General features: G+C 40.7%; 1 long non-coding RNA gene across 5 annotated transcripts in view; it reads left to right on the top strand.

The window, feature by feature from the left end:
• Positions 1–15169, top strand: part of LOC110408659 — a 116034-nt gene that overhangs the window by 49897 nt on the left and 50968 nt on the right. For all 5 annotated transcript variants that reach the window (XR_002444471.1, XR_002444472.1, XR_002444473.1 and 2 more), the window contains 3 exons: positions 5764–5814; positions 8212–8328; positions 10090–10156. This is a non-coding gene — a long non-coding RNA (uncharacterized LOC110408659). The remainder of the gene's footprint in view (positions 1–5763; positions 5815–8211; positions 8329–10089; positions 10157–15169) is intronic.

The following is a 15169-nucleotide window of genomic DNA, read 5'->3' on the forward strand; positions in this document are numbered from 1 at the left end:
AAGCTGATCAAACCCGTAGGTCTGGGCTACTGCAAATGATGCTTACAACAAATGCTGCTGTGAGGGAAGGGATACAGGCAGAGCTGTTCAGTCAGAGGTTCTTAGAAAACACAGCATCAGGACATAGAATTGGTTGTTCTTTTGAGAAGTTTCCTTCATCTTTATTTGAAATTGACTTGAGACAAACTAGTGATGGGCAGAAATTTGGTGAAATGGAGCCAAAGTGTAAAGAACAGTGAAGGCATGAAGTAAGCTTAGAACAGAGTGTGGATTCATGCGAGCATTCATCCCATCTTTAAATAATCCCAGCCACCCAGGAACAGGTGCTGTGTGCCAGTAATGGTAGGTCATATTCCTACTGTAATAGAGGGTGTGATCCAGCTTCCACCGATACAAAGATTCCCCTTGATATGTTAGTGTCCATGAGCTGAGGACTTCATCTGAACCTAATTAAAAAGAGGTACAGATTCTGCTAGGATGAAGCTTCCAGTGCCTTTTCTCCAGCTCTGCTTAGCCCAGCCATGCCAGAACCCCCAGCACACCGAGCATCCCCGATGGTTCAGACTTGCCTTAAAGCTGTGTAAGTAAAACGTAGTCTTTAGGGGAGACTAATAAACAATTTTTAAAAAAGAAACAAGAAATATTCTCACTGATCTAAGGCATAATTAACTGTGTTTGCATTGACACAAACATTCTGTCAGATTTAAATGAATATAAACGGTTGTTCAAAAATAAAGGATTTTTTTTTTAAGAGCATAGTCTGCTCTAATGGGATCTAATAACTCTTAATAGTCCTCCATAAAAGTAATAGTGTACTTAAATCTCCACTTGGCAATAATCCGGGGCAGAAAAAAGTACATTTTAAAAATGGGAACAGCTCAAGGCTGCATGTTCCCAGCCAGCAACGACAAGCTGAAACAATACAAGGAATCCAGATAATGAAGCACATGTGTCTTTCCAGTACCACGCGAGTCAACAGCTTCCTCATTTACGCAATCAGAAGGGGAAAAACAGTTCCCCATTAATCCCAGCACCTGAGGTGAAGGGGTGAGGACTGCAGAACTAAATAAGCCCTCATACTGGTGCTGAATAAGATTCACAGAAAGGAACTCATGTTTTGCTTTGAATTCTTTTCTCTTTTTCCATCCCCTCTCTCTCCTTGGTACATGCATTTTCTAACCTGGGGATGCTGGGAGTGCAGATTAAAGCCAGCCCTAGAAGATTATATAAACCAAATGAGGCACATGGCACAAGGCCGGGCATGAAACGTAGGGCTGATTTGTAGGAGAAAGTGTATATAAAAAGTATAAAATGGGGTGCCTTTGGCCAGAGCTTGAAGCAGTGTTTCTCAGCAGAGTGCTGCTGTGGAAAGCACTCAAGGCTCCTGCTCGCAGGCAAATGTCCCATTGATTTCTTTTCAGGATTTACTTGAGGGAAAACCAGAGCATTTTACATTTTACATTTTAAGTCATCTTTCATCTGTAATCAACTGAGAGCACTCCTAGATCTATTAGTCTAAAACAAAAGTGTGGCAACTTACGGTATATTCAGGTGAATGACTTCCGTTGTATTTAGGTAAATGAATTCCATTTGAATTCAGAAAGATTTTTTTCATACTGGGAGCAAGAATTCCCCCCGGACTGACTAATAGCAGATCCCATTATCTGCAAAGGCCAAAGGGGAAATAGACAAGTGAATGATTTGGCTCTGAAATGAGGTGAACTACTTTGGAGAGGAATGAGTATTTCTGAGCATCTGGTGGCTGGGCTGTCTGTGATAGCATGGATGAGCTGCAGGAAAAATGAGTGTTTGGCTTGTTTGGAAGTGGGCAGCAGTGGCCCCAGAGCTCCCTAGTGACTTGGAGCACGTACAAGTACTCTGCATTACCAAAGATTTAAATTTTCTTTGGCTAAGCTCTTCTTTCTGACGTAACGTGTTCACAGCACTGTTCAAAGCAGCAGTGAACAAAGCCTGCTTAGGTGCACGGTCACAGATCTGCGTGAGGCCGCTATTGCTCCGTGATGTGTCATCTCCGAGATTAGCGATGGACAAGTTTCAAAAGGTTGGAGGTTTGCAGATAATTGATTTGGAGGAACTCCCACAGCAGTGGAGTTTGTTTGGATCTTATCGAAACTCTTTGTTCCTAGTGGATCCATAGCCGCAGCCACTGAGGAGTGGAACAGCAAAGGCAGCCCCAGCCCTGCCAGAGCAGAAGGGATGCAAGTTTGTCAGGTGTACAAAGGGAAGGAAATCATTTCTGTCACTGCATGGAGAGAAACTGGTTTAGAGAACTGTGTTCTGCGGGAGCACGTGCTCATTTTCGAGAATCAATTTGGATCTGATCTTAGTAAATAAAAAATAGCAGTTAAATCTTTTGAACGTTATCATTTGGTTACCTGTTGTGGGCTTGGATGTCTGCTGGATTTTTCAGGTTAATGCGCCTATCGAAAAGTCAGGGAAAATTGAGTAGTTTTGCTTGAAAAACCTTCTTAGGAAAATGAGTATTGTTTTTTTAACCACTTTACCAGTGAAGTTTACATATTGGGAATCACACAAACAAGTGAACTGTGCGTGATTCTTGCATGTTTATTAATCATTAAGTGCTTTGCAGAAAGCACGGGGGGCATGTTCTTAGTTCAATTCTTTATCGGGCCCTGGTCTGAGCTTTCTCACAGAGGAAGGGAGAGGACATCACAACGCTTGCTCCTCCTGCTTGGAGGCTTTCCACGCTCTTGAAGCCTTCCGGAAGAGAACTTCTCTCCAAAGTGGGAACTGATTTCCCTTTCTTCTCTGAAAATATCTGTGCCCCCCACGGCCCCCCCACGCTGCAGGAGGTGCTCTCAGTACCCTGTGGCTGATGGCAGCCAGCACAGAGCCACGGCGTGATGACTCAAGGACAAGCTGAGAGGACTGAGAATAGTTAGTGCTGCTGTGGCTCTGTTTGACCATTCCACGAGGACAGGGTTACAGGAACGGAGCCAGAGCAGCACTGAGATTGCTACTTCTGAACAGATCCACAGGAACATTTATTTCCAGTTCTTTGCAGCTCTCCATACCCCGACCTATTATTTGGAGTATGCACTAAATTTCACAATGAAGACGAGGGCAATTTCTTAAATAACACCTGGATATTCAGCCTTTGTGTTCATGAGAATTATTCCTTGCAGAGCTTCAAAGTAGATGTCTGGGCTTGAACAAGGGGGTAAATTATAACAGCAGGAACTCTCCCAGAGGAATCTTTTAGAGAGGTCCCTTGAATTAACAAGGATGAGGACACAGAAGCTGCTAATTAGTTTCACTGAAATGTTCTTCCCACGTATTTTTGTTTTCAGAAAAGTGATGGAGTGGAATTATGAAATGTGTAGCCTTGGTTGCTAGAATCAGCTGCCTTCTTTCTGAAAGCATTTTATGAGAGAAGGGCTGAAGAACAGAAGAAATAACAGGCTTTACTCTGGGAGTGCAAATTGCCGTTTCTCATTTGTTGCTATTCTCCTGCTAAATCAGCTTGCATGCATAAAATCCACAATTTCAAAAGTTGTTGCCATGAACTTTTGGTTTTGTGGAGGTAGCGAAATGGCAATAGATAGAAGTCTGAGATAGCTGTTGAAACAGAGAAGTCTTTAAGGAGAACAGATGTCTTTTGTGGACCAACGATGTATTATGATCAGAAGACAAGTGATGTGGTACGCTATGGAACCATAAGAGAAAGCGTTACTGATTGCATGATTGCTTTCTTCTTCCCCCAGTGAAACGACGTGGCACTGGGTCTTCTCTCAGCCACTCCTCATCTGCAGCACCTTGTCCAGCAGCCCCCACGCACATGTTCTTTTTCCTGCAGCTGACATTCACACTCTCCATCCATTGCAAGCAACCAGCTGGGTGAAGAAGTGGATTTTGCATTGTCAGTAAACATGATTTCTAGTGGACCATCAGAGAGAATGGGCTCCATTACTGAAAATGAATTTCCAAAGATTCAAAGTATTAGGAGGATGAGTTTCTTTTTGTCAGGTGGTAGCTTGAAGGAAAGCACTGTGTAGGAGGACAGGCAATGTCTTTGAAAACTGTTCAGCCTATTTATGGCCACAGAATAATGATTTCATATCAAAATAATATAGAATTAGTAATTTTTCATTATCCTTCTAGTTTCGTTTAGTGTTGGTTTAATGTCAAACAAAATTAGAGACATTTTAAAAGTAATTATTATTAATCCAGCTCAGACTCAAGTGTCAGTATCAGTGTATCACCTTTCAATCGTGAAGCACTTGAGTTTTTTACTTTCTTTTTTTTCCCATTTTACTGGTTTCCTCTAAATCTCACAAATTGAATGTACGTCTGGAGGCTTGCCATTTTCCATTGTCTCAGAAACAGAACGGTTTTAATACGTACAATCATATTAGAATTTTTTTTTATAAATGAGATAGAGCAATCTGTGTGCTCCTGGAAGCTCTCTGAAGCAATTCGTGTGGGAGTTTCACCATAGACATCGGTTGGAAAGGCTCAGAGTCAAACTCTGAAGAAATGGACTTTAAGTTTTTATTAAAATTCATTTAATTGTAAGTTTTTATTGAAGTGATGCGCTATCTGGAAGCTAAAGCTAACGAACAATTTCTTCGAGAATTTTTGGTGAATTATGGGTATGGGTTACATCTGCATAATCACAAGGAGAGCACTCCATCAAGGACTGCTTCTGCATATATTTACAGTATAAGACATCACTTCCAACTGCTCTGCTGTGCCTTTGTTTCCCTCCAAAACCAAAAGGCTGAAATTGTGAGGAAATTCTGGCCTGGTTGCTGCCACCTGTACATCACAGACACTCAGAGAAAAATGTTAAAGCATTGAAAATTAGTAGCATGTGACTTATAGACTGCACCAAGTCTGTAACCTTGTTGTACTTAGAAAAAGTAATTTCGTTTTGATTGCCTGTTGAAGAAGTCTGATTATTCTTTAAGAGTCACTTTGGAATGGAGCCTGAAGGTACAATATAAAATAATTGAATTGTGAAGTTCCAGCTGGTAACCTTGTCAGTAATTTGAACAAAGATCTTGTATCTGTAATTTAGAGAGTTTTAGATGTGAATATGAAGTGGATTCTACTAATACTTATGGAATTTACCCCCTCCTATTTTCCCCCCGCCATTGTAACTTCTGTTCTCACCAACAAGCTCATTTTAATTGAATTAACATACCAGTCGACTGTAGCATACTGGAATTAGAACTGTATGGTTGGCTCAGATTTATTTCATGCTATATCACAGTATGAACTTGAGGAATGATTTCCAGGAGACTAATTATCACATTATACTGAACTGCGCTGTAATTACAATAAGTAGAGCAACAGGATTCTTTTTTATCTTTTCCAAGTTAGTTGTTGCATTTTTTGAGCCCCTTAATGAAACTTAAAAAAAAAAAAAGGAAAAGAAGAATGCCAGAATTGTCACTAATGTTCTTTAAGAAGTGACAGAAATACTCCTGGACCCTTGATACTTGTGAAAGCGGGTGTGAGTGCGATGACTATTGTAATTTTGGGAGCTGTTGTCCCTGGGCCGAGCAGCTACCTTTTCAAATTCTAAATTGCTCATAACTACGATCACCACCTCAACGAGAAAACGAAATATTGAGGAATTTCAATTTAATGCTGTTTGCAATATGAAGCTTGTACACAGGCGGGTTAATTTTCTTGCACGGGTTAAAATCTGTATTCAGGCAGAAATAACTATATCCATCTTTTTTCAAAATTTAGAATGTACTTTTCTTATTGCAGAGGCAGCTTCCAAACATGGAAATCAACTTTTTGCAGGCATCAGGATAAATGGTATGTTACTATGGCATTTTGGATGTCTCCTTATTTACTAAGCTTTTTAGCCTTGTGTGTTGCTAAGATGCAAGGCTGATGCACAAAACAACAGGCCATCCTTGTCTTAGATAATAAGGCCAAAGTACAAAGCCAGTAGGATGTAATTTTCCACAAATGGAATGTGTTCTACTTAGACTTGATTTTTTTTTAGTAGTATTAGTAGCAAATGGTTTCTGATCAAAACAGGAGACTGGTTACTAATGACATCTAAATTCACCGCTTTGATTTAATAGATGGTAAATTTGCCAATTGGAAACATGCTAAAAACACATGCATGCATGTGCTTCTATTTTGTACACTCCTTGGCCACCTGCCACGAGCCACAGCTAGTGACACCAACACCTTGATTTACTGTCTTTGAACAGCTATGTCTCATTTCATGAAATGCTTTAAAGAAGTGGTGCCAACCATTCCATGATGCTGTTATACCTCCCTCCTCTTTTGATAGCTCCCTTCTCATGTCCCAGCTGGTATTCCTTGGAGCTTTGCCTTTGGTAAACTGCCATATATTCTTTGCAAATATGCCACAGCTATTCACTTTTCCTTCTACAAATGACTCGCATTAGCTTCTATTGTTGTTGCTTGTCACTGAGAATATAGTTCCTCCAACTGACTAGCTGCTATTATTTTTCTGTAGCAATTTTCCCTAGCCATTAAGATGCATTTCCTCCCCAATGTTATGAAAATATATATTTTTTCATTTACGTAAAATTTGTAAAGCTTTTCCCATAGATAAATATCTCCCACAGGAGTGACTGGAGGGAATGCAAGAGGTTTCTGTTGTTGTTGTTCTTTTCCATCTGCAGTGCATTTTCTGCCCTTAAATTTATGTATGTGCCTGCCCCCTTTCTAGGAATATACGTGGGAAGTAACTGTTATGGGAAAAAAGGAGTGTCTATGGATACACACATATGTATTTGCAGAGAGAAGAGATAGTTTGGGGAATATCTGTGGATAATGTACTGTGCAGGAAGAATTGTCGAAGCGTGCGAGAAATGCAGTTGGGTAAAAGTTTGTGTGTACTCTTCAGTTCTGATTGACATCGATGTGATTCTTATGCCAGTTCATATTTAAGCCCTTTTTATCATACAGGTCTCAATCAATTTGCTTTGTGCTTTGCAGTGACGCTTCTGTTTTTCTACCGTTGTGGAATTTCAAATACTTGTGGGGATGTCCTTGTAGTGAGTCAGAGGTGTGTGTTCACCACTATGGGATGGGAACCGTTCTCACAGGATCCTTGTTCAGTTTGGCATAGCACCTGTACAGTTGGATTCTGACAGGAATCACTTTACCCATTTAAGCATACAAAACTGGAACTCTCGCAAAACAAGATTTCTTAGAGGACTCATAGTATTTCTTTCAAAGTCCACAGATACAATGATAAACTCGTATTTCTCAGAGAACTTAAACTTTCTCTGTTAGCAAAACAGATGTAAGAAGTCATATCCCAGCCTTCTCACAGTGTGAAAAACAGGGTAGCTTGGGCCAGGGTCTACATGTGGATAAAGGGTCATTTTGCCCAGCTAGTTGCCCTTTCTTTGTGGCTAATGATCACTTTATGAATGCTAACAGCTTAAGGAGGTTGGACAACACCAAGACTGTCACTGGTTCCCAAACAGCTGGGATACAGTTTAGTGGAAGATCTGTTCATAGTGTCCCCCTCGAGCACTAGTGAGATTTCTGCTATTTGGAGCCCCACATCTCCTCACTGTTCCCTGCTGCTTGAACACCAGCCCTCAGGAAAAGGTGCTGTAGCCAAAAGTGGCCTCTGTGGCACAGCCTTAACCAGACAGCACATGCAGTGTGCCTGCAGCGTATCAATGCTGCTGCAGTTCTGGCTGCATTGATTACTACTGCTGGTGCTGTGAGTCACCTAACTTTCTGTTGTCACAGCAGTATGTGTATTTTTAGGCTGTGGGAAAAAATAATGAGACCAAATATTTTATACGAATAGCGTGATTTCAATTCCTGTCTTGAATATTTGAACATTGCATTGGTCAGGTAAAAGACATTGTTATTGCAGCTGAATGGGAAAGATAAAGCACACCTACTGTAATGTAGCAAAAAAAGAAATTCTGTACTTAGATTAAGTAGGCACAAATTGGAAAGGAGGGAGATGGAACTATTTTTCACATAACCATAATTGTGTGCTAATTATATCATGGAATGAAAGCAATTGCCCAATTATAAGACAATGTATCACTCTATCACAGGCAGCGCTTTGAAGGTTTATGTACTTTAAATTACTGTGACATTCCCAAGGCTCTTCTGTTTACTCATTTGTCTCAACATCTTATAGCAACAGAAGTACTATGACTAAAGCCATTAATTAATACGTTCCTTGTTTCTTTGCAGAAGTTACAGTGTCCTGTTCAGAATGAATTTATGCTGTTTTGTGAAGTAGCTTGATTTTCCTGTTGCACTGCTAACTGCTAATGACCACTCTGGGTTTGATAGCTCAGAACAGACGAGGTAGGTTTTCTTCTCAATTCTCCTTGCAAATGTTTCTTCTGTCAGCACACCCTCAGTGCTACTGAACTTTTGTTCAACTCTGAATTTTAACACAGTGGCATTCCGAGCCTCATGGTAGTAGATTCTCCAATCATGCCAATATTACTGTGTTGATACCTGGAATGAGGAAAGGAAAATCTTACACCACTCAGCATTGCAGTGTGCCTAATAGGTCAACTAACAGCTGTTACTTTGGAGCTTGGAAGAGGATGGATCCTTCTGTGGAACAGTCACCCTCAGGGCATCCGTATCTGTAGCAGCAGCACAGGAAGAGGCAGGATCTCTAGAGCAAATGGATATAAAGATTTCTGCATACTATTGGTCCAAAGCAAATTGTCAAACCCCATGAATAAATCAGTGGACTGTCAACATAGATCTCAGCGTGCGGGGAACCAGTTAATAAACGGACTGCCGCTTTCTATAGCATCTTCATTTCACAGAGAGATTTAAGGTGCAGCCCCAAGTACAGCACACTGCAATATGCCTCGCTGTCAAAGTAAAAACTGGGGAGTGTTGACTTATTCAGCAGTTTCACACAAGGACAGGCTTGACAGGTGGCACCAGAATGTGAGGTCTGTTTCGGATTCTTTCATTAATTTTTTTGCAAACTTTAGTGGCTTTTGAAAGGAACCATATTGACAACACTGGAGGCTGCACTCTTCTACGTATCTGTAAAATATAAATGGGAAAGGGTAGAGCGATCTTACCTGTTTGTAGTACAGTTGGAGACTTCAGTTTTGGCTAAAGGACACTGAGATACTCATGGCAGTTAAATAACACTGCAGTCACAAAATTGAGTTAGAACGTGAATGGCAATCAGCCTTCACTGATTGCAGAAATCACAGAAGACTTCTCAGTCTATTACAGCCATTACATGTCCAGGACTCACAGAGGTCAACTGCATCAGCCCAAAAACTCCTGTGGACTTAAAGGGGTTTGAAATCAAGCCTTAATATAGATTACCAGAAAATGCAGAGACAGCTTCAGAATGGCCCGTGGACAACAGCAACACTTGTCTAAATCTCTGATATTCCATTAAAATTATATTCGTTGTTTAGAGGTGCACAAGGGGTTTCTGAACTGTTTCCTCTTACAATTAAAATAACGAAGGAGAATCAGGTAATAGTATCTAGACTCTTCATTAGAACTACTTATTAACTATATGGTGTCACTTTGTTCTACTTATTCTTTGTTTTTGTTGTTTTATTTTAAAGGTATTTGCATGAGTATATAGTTAATTATTTTCGAAATTTATCAAAACTTTTGGTATCTTGCTATTTTTAGCATTCTTTGTGAAACAAATGTTATGGATCTTGGTGCAGTATTGAATGGATGGCTGTCTCGGTCACAAAAGCCACAATTCAAAGTGCTAATAATTGGCACCTCGACATACATTCCCAGCAGAGGCCAAGGACCAAATAGTTTTAGAGATGGAATGACCATCTGCCTCTTCTTGGTGGTTGCTTATGGTTGACTGAGCAATGTCAGGAAAGCTTGTCTGCTTTGCCATTTTTGGGGACAAGTCAAGGATTTCTGTACTACCCATCTGGTACCTGATCCTGGCATTATATTCTTTTTTATTTTTAAGTGAATTTGTCTTCCTCCCCCACTTTCCCTATGACAAAGAATTTAAATCCCCTACCACTCAGATTTCTTTAAGTGGCACATTAGATGGTGGAGACAAATGCATGACTGTTTGTCCCCTATGTTTTGCTTCCACAGGTGATGCTAGTGAACGGCCTGCTTCCCTGATGCAGTGTGGCCTAGGTGTCTGGCATGTCTAAGATATGTAAGTAACCAAGAACTTGGTATCTTCCTTTCCTCTACTGTTTTGATATTAATGCTTTGGCACATAAAAAATGCCAACAGATGCCATCAAGTGTAAAGAGACAGGTGGTGTCAATGCGTCAGAAGAGGGACTTCCTCCAGAAAGATGGCACTTGCTGAGTTATGTAGGCTGCCCATGCAAATCCTTACCCATGTGACATCTCTCTCCTTGTGAGACAGTCCTAATGTCCTTGTGAGCAGGCAAAATGCCATTCTCAGCCCATGAATAGAAATTTAGTCTAGGTACTTTATAAAAAAAAAAGAGATTTTGTGTGATAGATTTATAAGCGATGCTTCATGATTTCATGCTGCATGTATGACATAGAAATCAACAGGACATAATGGACTTGGTAAGGGTCTGAAAGTTAGGCAGCAATTTAGTCTTTAATTTGTCACCGCTGTATGAGTTTAGTAAAGTGGCTGCATCTTCAGTTTATCGTTATCATCTGTAAAGAAGTTTTGTGGCTAGATTTCTAAGGCCTTTGTTTTTTTATTATGTGGCTCACATTCTCACATTAGAACTAGAGCATAGAAAAATATGTCCTTTTACCTCTTCCATAGTTTGTTTCGCATTGTGACTAGGCAAGCAGTGAGCCCAGACCTTTTCTTTTTGGCATCAAAATCCTTAGACACATAATAGGATTAATTCTCTAATATGGGTAGACAGCTTAGTGAAACATCTAATCCCCAGAAAATGCAAAAAAATAGTCTGTTGTTTTTGTTCTTCGTCACTACTGACCTTTTATATAACTCATTGTTAGATTATTTTTCTGGTTTGTTACTTGACGGTTCTGAAATCCAGAGTGGAAGGTATGGTTCTCTCTTTTGGCTCCCCTTTGAGTCCAGCTGCCCATCCTTATTACAAGTGAGTGCAAATGTAGGTGATCATACTTTCATTATAAACTTACTGACTGCCAAATCAGTCTTTACAGGCTATGTTCTCCTTCTCCTCTCTCCTACATATGATGTAGCCTGTCCCCATAATGCAGTCTAACAGGTATCAGTTGTAGGGCTGATTGTATAACCTGTACAGTCTACCCTGTCACTTCAGTGATGGATTCACATGATGGGAATGTGTTTTGACTCGCATAACCAAAAGTGTTACTCACATGTTCCACTTAACTGAAATGCATCTTTTCACAAGGGAGGGAGGGCTCATGACTTTGATTCCAGATGTATGAGCTTCTAGTAATATGACAGCAAAGGGCTGTGGTTTAATCCCTTTTTATACTTCGATGAGAGAGCTGTCCTACCAGACATTTTGAGACCAATGGGTTAAGTGGCCAGAGTGAATTATTTACATACCCCATAACCGAGAGCTCAAATATGGGTCTGCATATTCTATTTGGAAACCCATCTGTTTGCTCGCCGTCTTTTACTATACTCACTTAGTCTTTTCTGAGTGCTAGGAGCAAACTCTGTGCTCAGTTTTACATTCTTTCTTTACAACTACTGATTGCTAGAAGTTAAAGGGGAGGTCGCAGGAAATATAATTAATGGCAGAACTTGCCTGCTGTAGCTTTTCAGAGAGATAAAGGGCACTTCTCTATTCCTTTCCCAGTGATGCTGTAATCTGTTGCTAAGGCAGTGGCTATGCTGTAACACAGTGTTCTCTCTCTCATTGTATTTACGAGCAGGTGGAGCAGAAATTGCTTGTTTTCCACACAAATAGCTATAGAACAAATGTACCAAAGGAAATGGGGGGAAAGTGGAGAAGATCCACAACATGATTAACGGGAAAATGAAAGATGTGAGACCATGCCATATCTGAATAGTAAATATATAAATAAAGCTGATCATTGAGCACCTTCTCAGTGTGAGGCAATCCAATTCATAGAGCATCAGACTAAACACCGAGAAATCGTTGTTTTATTCTTAGCTTGCTGAATGGTTTTAGCCAAGGTGTTTTTTGGCTCTGTGCCTTGGTTTTTCCATCCATATAGAGGGTTGCTGATTCTCTGTAAAGAATGGCGAAGAAAAATACTGGTTGACATATGGGTTTTACTGTCACAAGAGGTGGGAATTTGGCAAAGTATTTGGAAGAGCTATTACTAAAGATGAGTTCAGAAGGACGTTAGTAAAAGCAAAAAAAAACCTGTGTGCTCCAAAGGAAAAATGATTCAGTGTGGAGGCTGCTTGTGTTCCTGTTTTGTATAATTTTACAAGGCCAAAGAAGAAGAATCCAAGCCCTCTCAAGTCCATTTACATCACTGTGCTGTATCTGCAGACGTTGTTACCTTGACATTAATGTACAACCATTCACAGTGCTGGCGTTAGCACAGCACGTTTTGCCATCTATCAGACACATTGCACTGCAGAGGAAAACAAAGGCAGATGAAGTGAGAAGTGGGAGTCATGAATCATGTAAAAAGAAATAGCACACACAGAGCCCACTGCAAAAAGCATGACGCCGTCACCGTGCAGAGCCCTGCCAGGAGGGCAGAGGGCAGCCAGCATGACTCGGGCTGGGGAGAGGCAAGGCACGTGCTTGATGGGGCTGAGACAGTGCCTGCTTCATGAGCCATCCCCAGAACCTGAAAATAGAACATCTGCAGCTCAGTGTACCCATCACACGTGCTGAGTTCATAGGGGTGCACTCACACGTGCACACACGGATGTGTAGCCATGCTGTAGATGGAGAGAATCCTCCCTTGTGAACCTTTCTTGTCTGTTTTGCATGTTCTCTTGAAGGCCTGATTCTTACTTCAGCCTCCTGGCTTTTACACTGGTATGGCTTCAGTGAAGCTGCTCTTGATTTATGCTGTTGAAACTGTTAATGTAAAAGGGGGATAAAGCCTTTAATCCGTGGTGAGGCATACCATGGTTCCACACACAGTTTATATACAGAAAGGTGAAAAAAAGAAAGGCAGGTTCAATTACTAAAATGATCCAGTTTCCTTAGCATACTGTAGAAGCAAAGAGGAAAAAAAATCGAATCACTTAATGCAAGAAAAAAAAACACACAACAACAACAAAAAAACCAACCTGTCAAGACAACATTTTTAACACTTACACCAGACAAACTGTTGGATTTTAAATTGGCAAACAGTCTGTTATGACAGTCCTTTGATGGAGCAATTCATAGAAAGAAAACTATCAGGAAAACTCCGCTCTAAGCAAGTGGTGCTTCTACTCAAGAAGATGATGCCACTCAAATCTAGATCAAAAAAAAAGAGTCATAGCAATGAAAGGCTTGACTCTACAGTGAAATTTGTGTGGGTAGAACCAATTGCAGAGTAGAAACTCAAAGGCAAGAGCAGGCTTCTTAGCTGTGCTCGTGCAAAGAGGTTCTGAACTGTGCTGCGTGTGCAATCAGTTCTACATCTTTACTGGCTCCTGGCTGATGTTTCAGTGCTGCACCATCTCCCGTTTTCATAACAATGGGGGGAATGCAGCAGCTCTCAGCAGCTATTTTTTTCTACCATGATGAATGATCAATTCTGCATTCCAGAACCCAGAGGTCTTACTGAGGTAGCCTTGAATATTGCTGAGCTTCGAGTAGCCCAAAGTAATCAGCATCACACAGAGCTGCCCGAGGCTTCTGGCTCTTCTTCTTGGTGCCTCCTCAGTATGTCCTCACTGGTGACAGTCTGTGGCTGCGTTCCTCAGTCTCTGTACCGTGGACTCTGTAGTGCAAGACTTAAGGAGGAATCCTATTTCTTGCCAGCTTTCCCCTTTTCTTAAAATACCTTCAGGTATTTTGGGATTTCACTGGGAAAAAAATCAGTATTGCCAATCTTATCCTAATAAAGGCACAAGCCTGTACTTCAAAATCATGAGTGGCATAATCATGACTTTAAAAATAGAACACTTTTTAATAAAGGCTGAGGTATTCAGATGACATTCAAGCAGCTGCATCTTCAAGTGAAATAGCACATATTATGGTATTGCTAATAAAATTTTAAGTACTGGCAACACGGTACTTCATGCAATCACAGTCTTCAGAATTTGTATTCACTGCTTGAATTGCTTTGAGCTGACACATCACATTGCATGTAAGTACATCTAACACAGACTCTAGTTGGTGATCTAGTCGTCACCTAGTGACTGTGACTCTCATTCCAGTGTCAGGCTCCTTGAGGACAGTCACCATTCTGCCTTGGCTGTAGACCAGCCTGGGCCTGCAGACCAGAACTTGGAGGCACATCTTGATTCTTCAGTTAGATCAGGGCTGTGGCCAGAATGCCGTATCTCCCACTGCAATGCTTGCTAGGAGCACCAAGAACCTTCCCCAAAATGCAGAGAATTTTACAGTATTCTACACTGTACTTCACAGCCCTAGCTTTCAAACAGGAGTAATAACACTGCCTGATATCACAGAAACGTTCAGAAAATTCAAGATTTTGAAGCACTTTGAGATCTAATCAGAAGTGCTACAAAGTGTTGTTAATTACGGTTAATTTGTTCGTTGACTAGATGAACATAATTTTTAGCATGAGTTTCTCTGATAACAATGATAATGAGAACTAAATAGGTATCTTAATGTGATTTTCTGTGATTGTCAATATGAAATTCACTTGCCATGTACTTCCAGTAAAGTGTGCATAAATTTAGCTATCAGAGCAAAGAATATTCAACTAGAAATATTGGAACAAAAGCTTTAACTAATGCTTATAATCATAGTATTTTCTTAATGAGTGACAGGTGCTCTTGTTTACGTGCTGTTCGTGCAAGCCCTCCTTTTTCATTCAATTAGGTTCAATTCACAAAAACGTGCACTGAAGTTGTAGTCAAACAAGTGGTTTAAGAAAAAAAGAACTTCCCAAATTCCTGTTGGGCTCCGCTTTTCTCTTGAAACTTTTCTCGTTGCTGAACAGCAGCAAGACTGCTTAAACTTTAAATCACTTAAATGGATGCTACACCTACAGCTGAATGAATAATTCAGTTCCTAGTCACTGTCTGACTTTGATAGGAAGAGGAGGGAGTGTCCCTGAGGGTCTGATTGTGTGAGCAGAGGGGGAGGGGAAGGCTAATT

The sequence above is a fragment of the Numida meleagris genome, chromosome 20 (assembly GCF_002078875.1).
Source record: "Numida meleagris isolate 19003 breed g44 Domestic line chromosome 20, NumMel1.0, whole genome shotgun sequence".
In the NCBI taxonomy this organism is placed as follows: Eukaryota; Metazoa; Chordata; class Aves; order Galliformes; family Numididae; genus Numida; species Numida meleagris.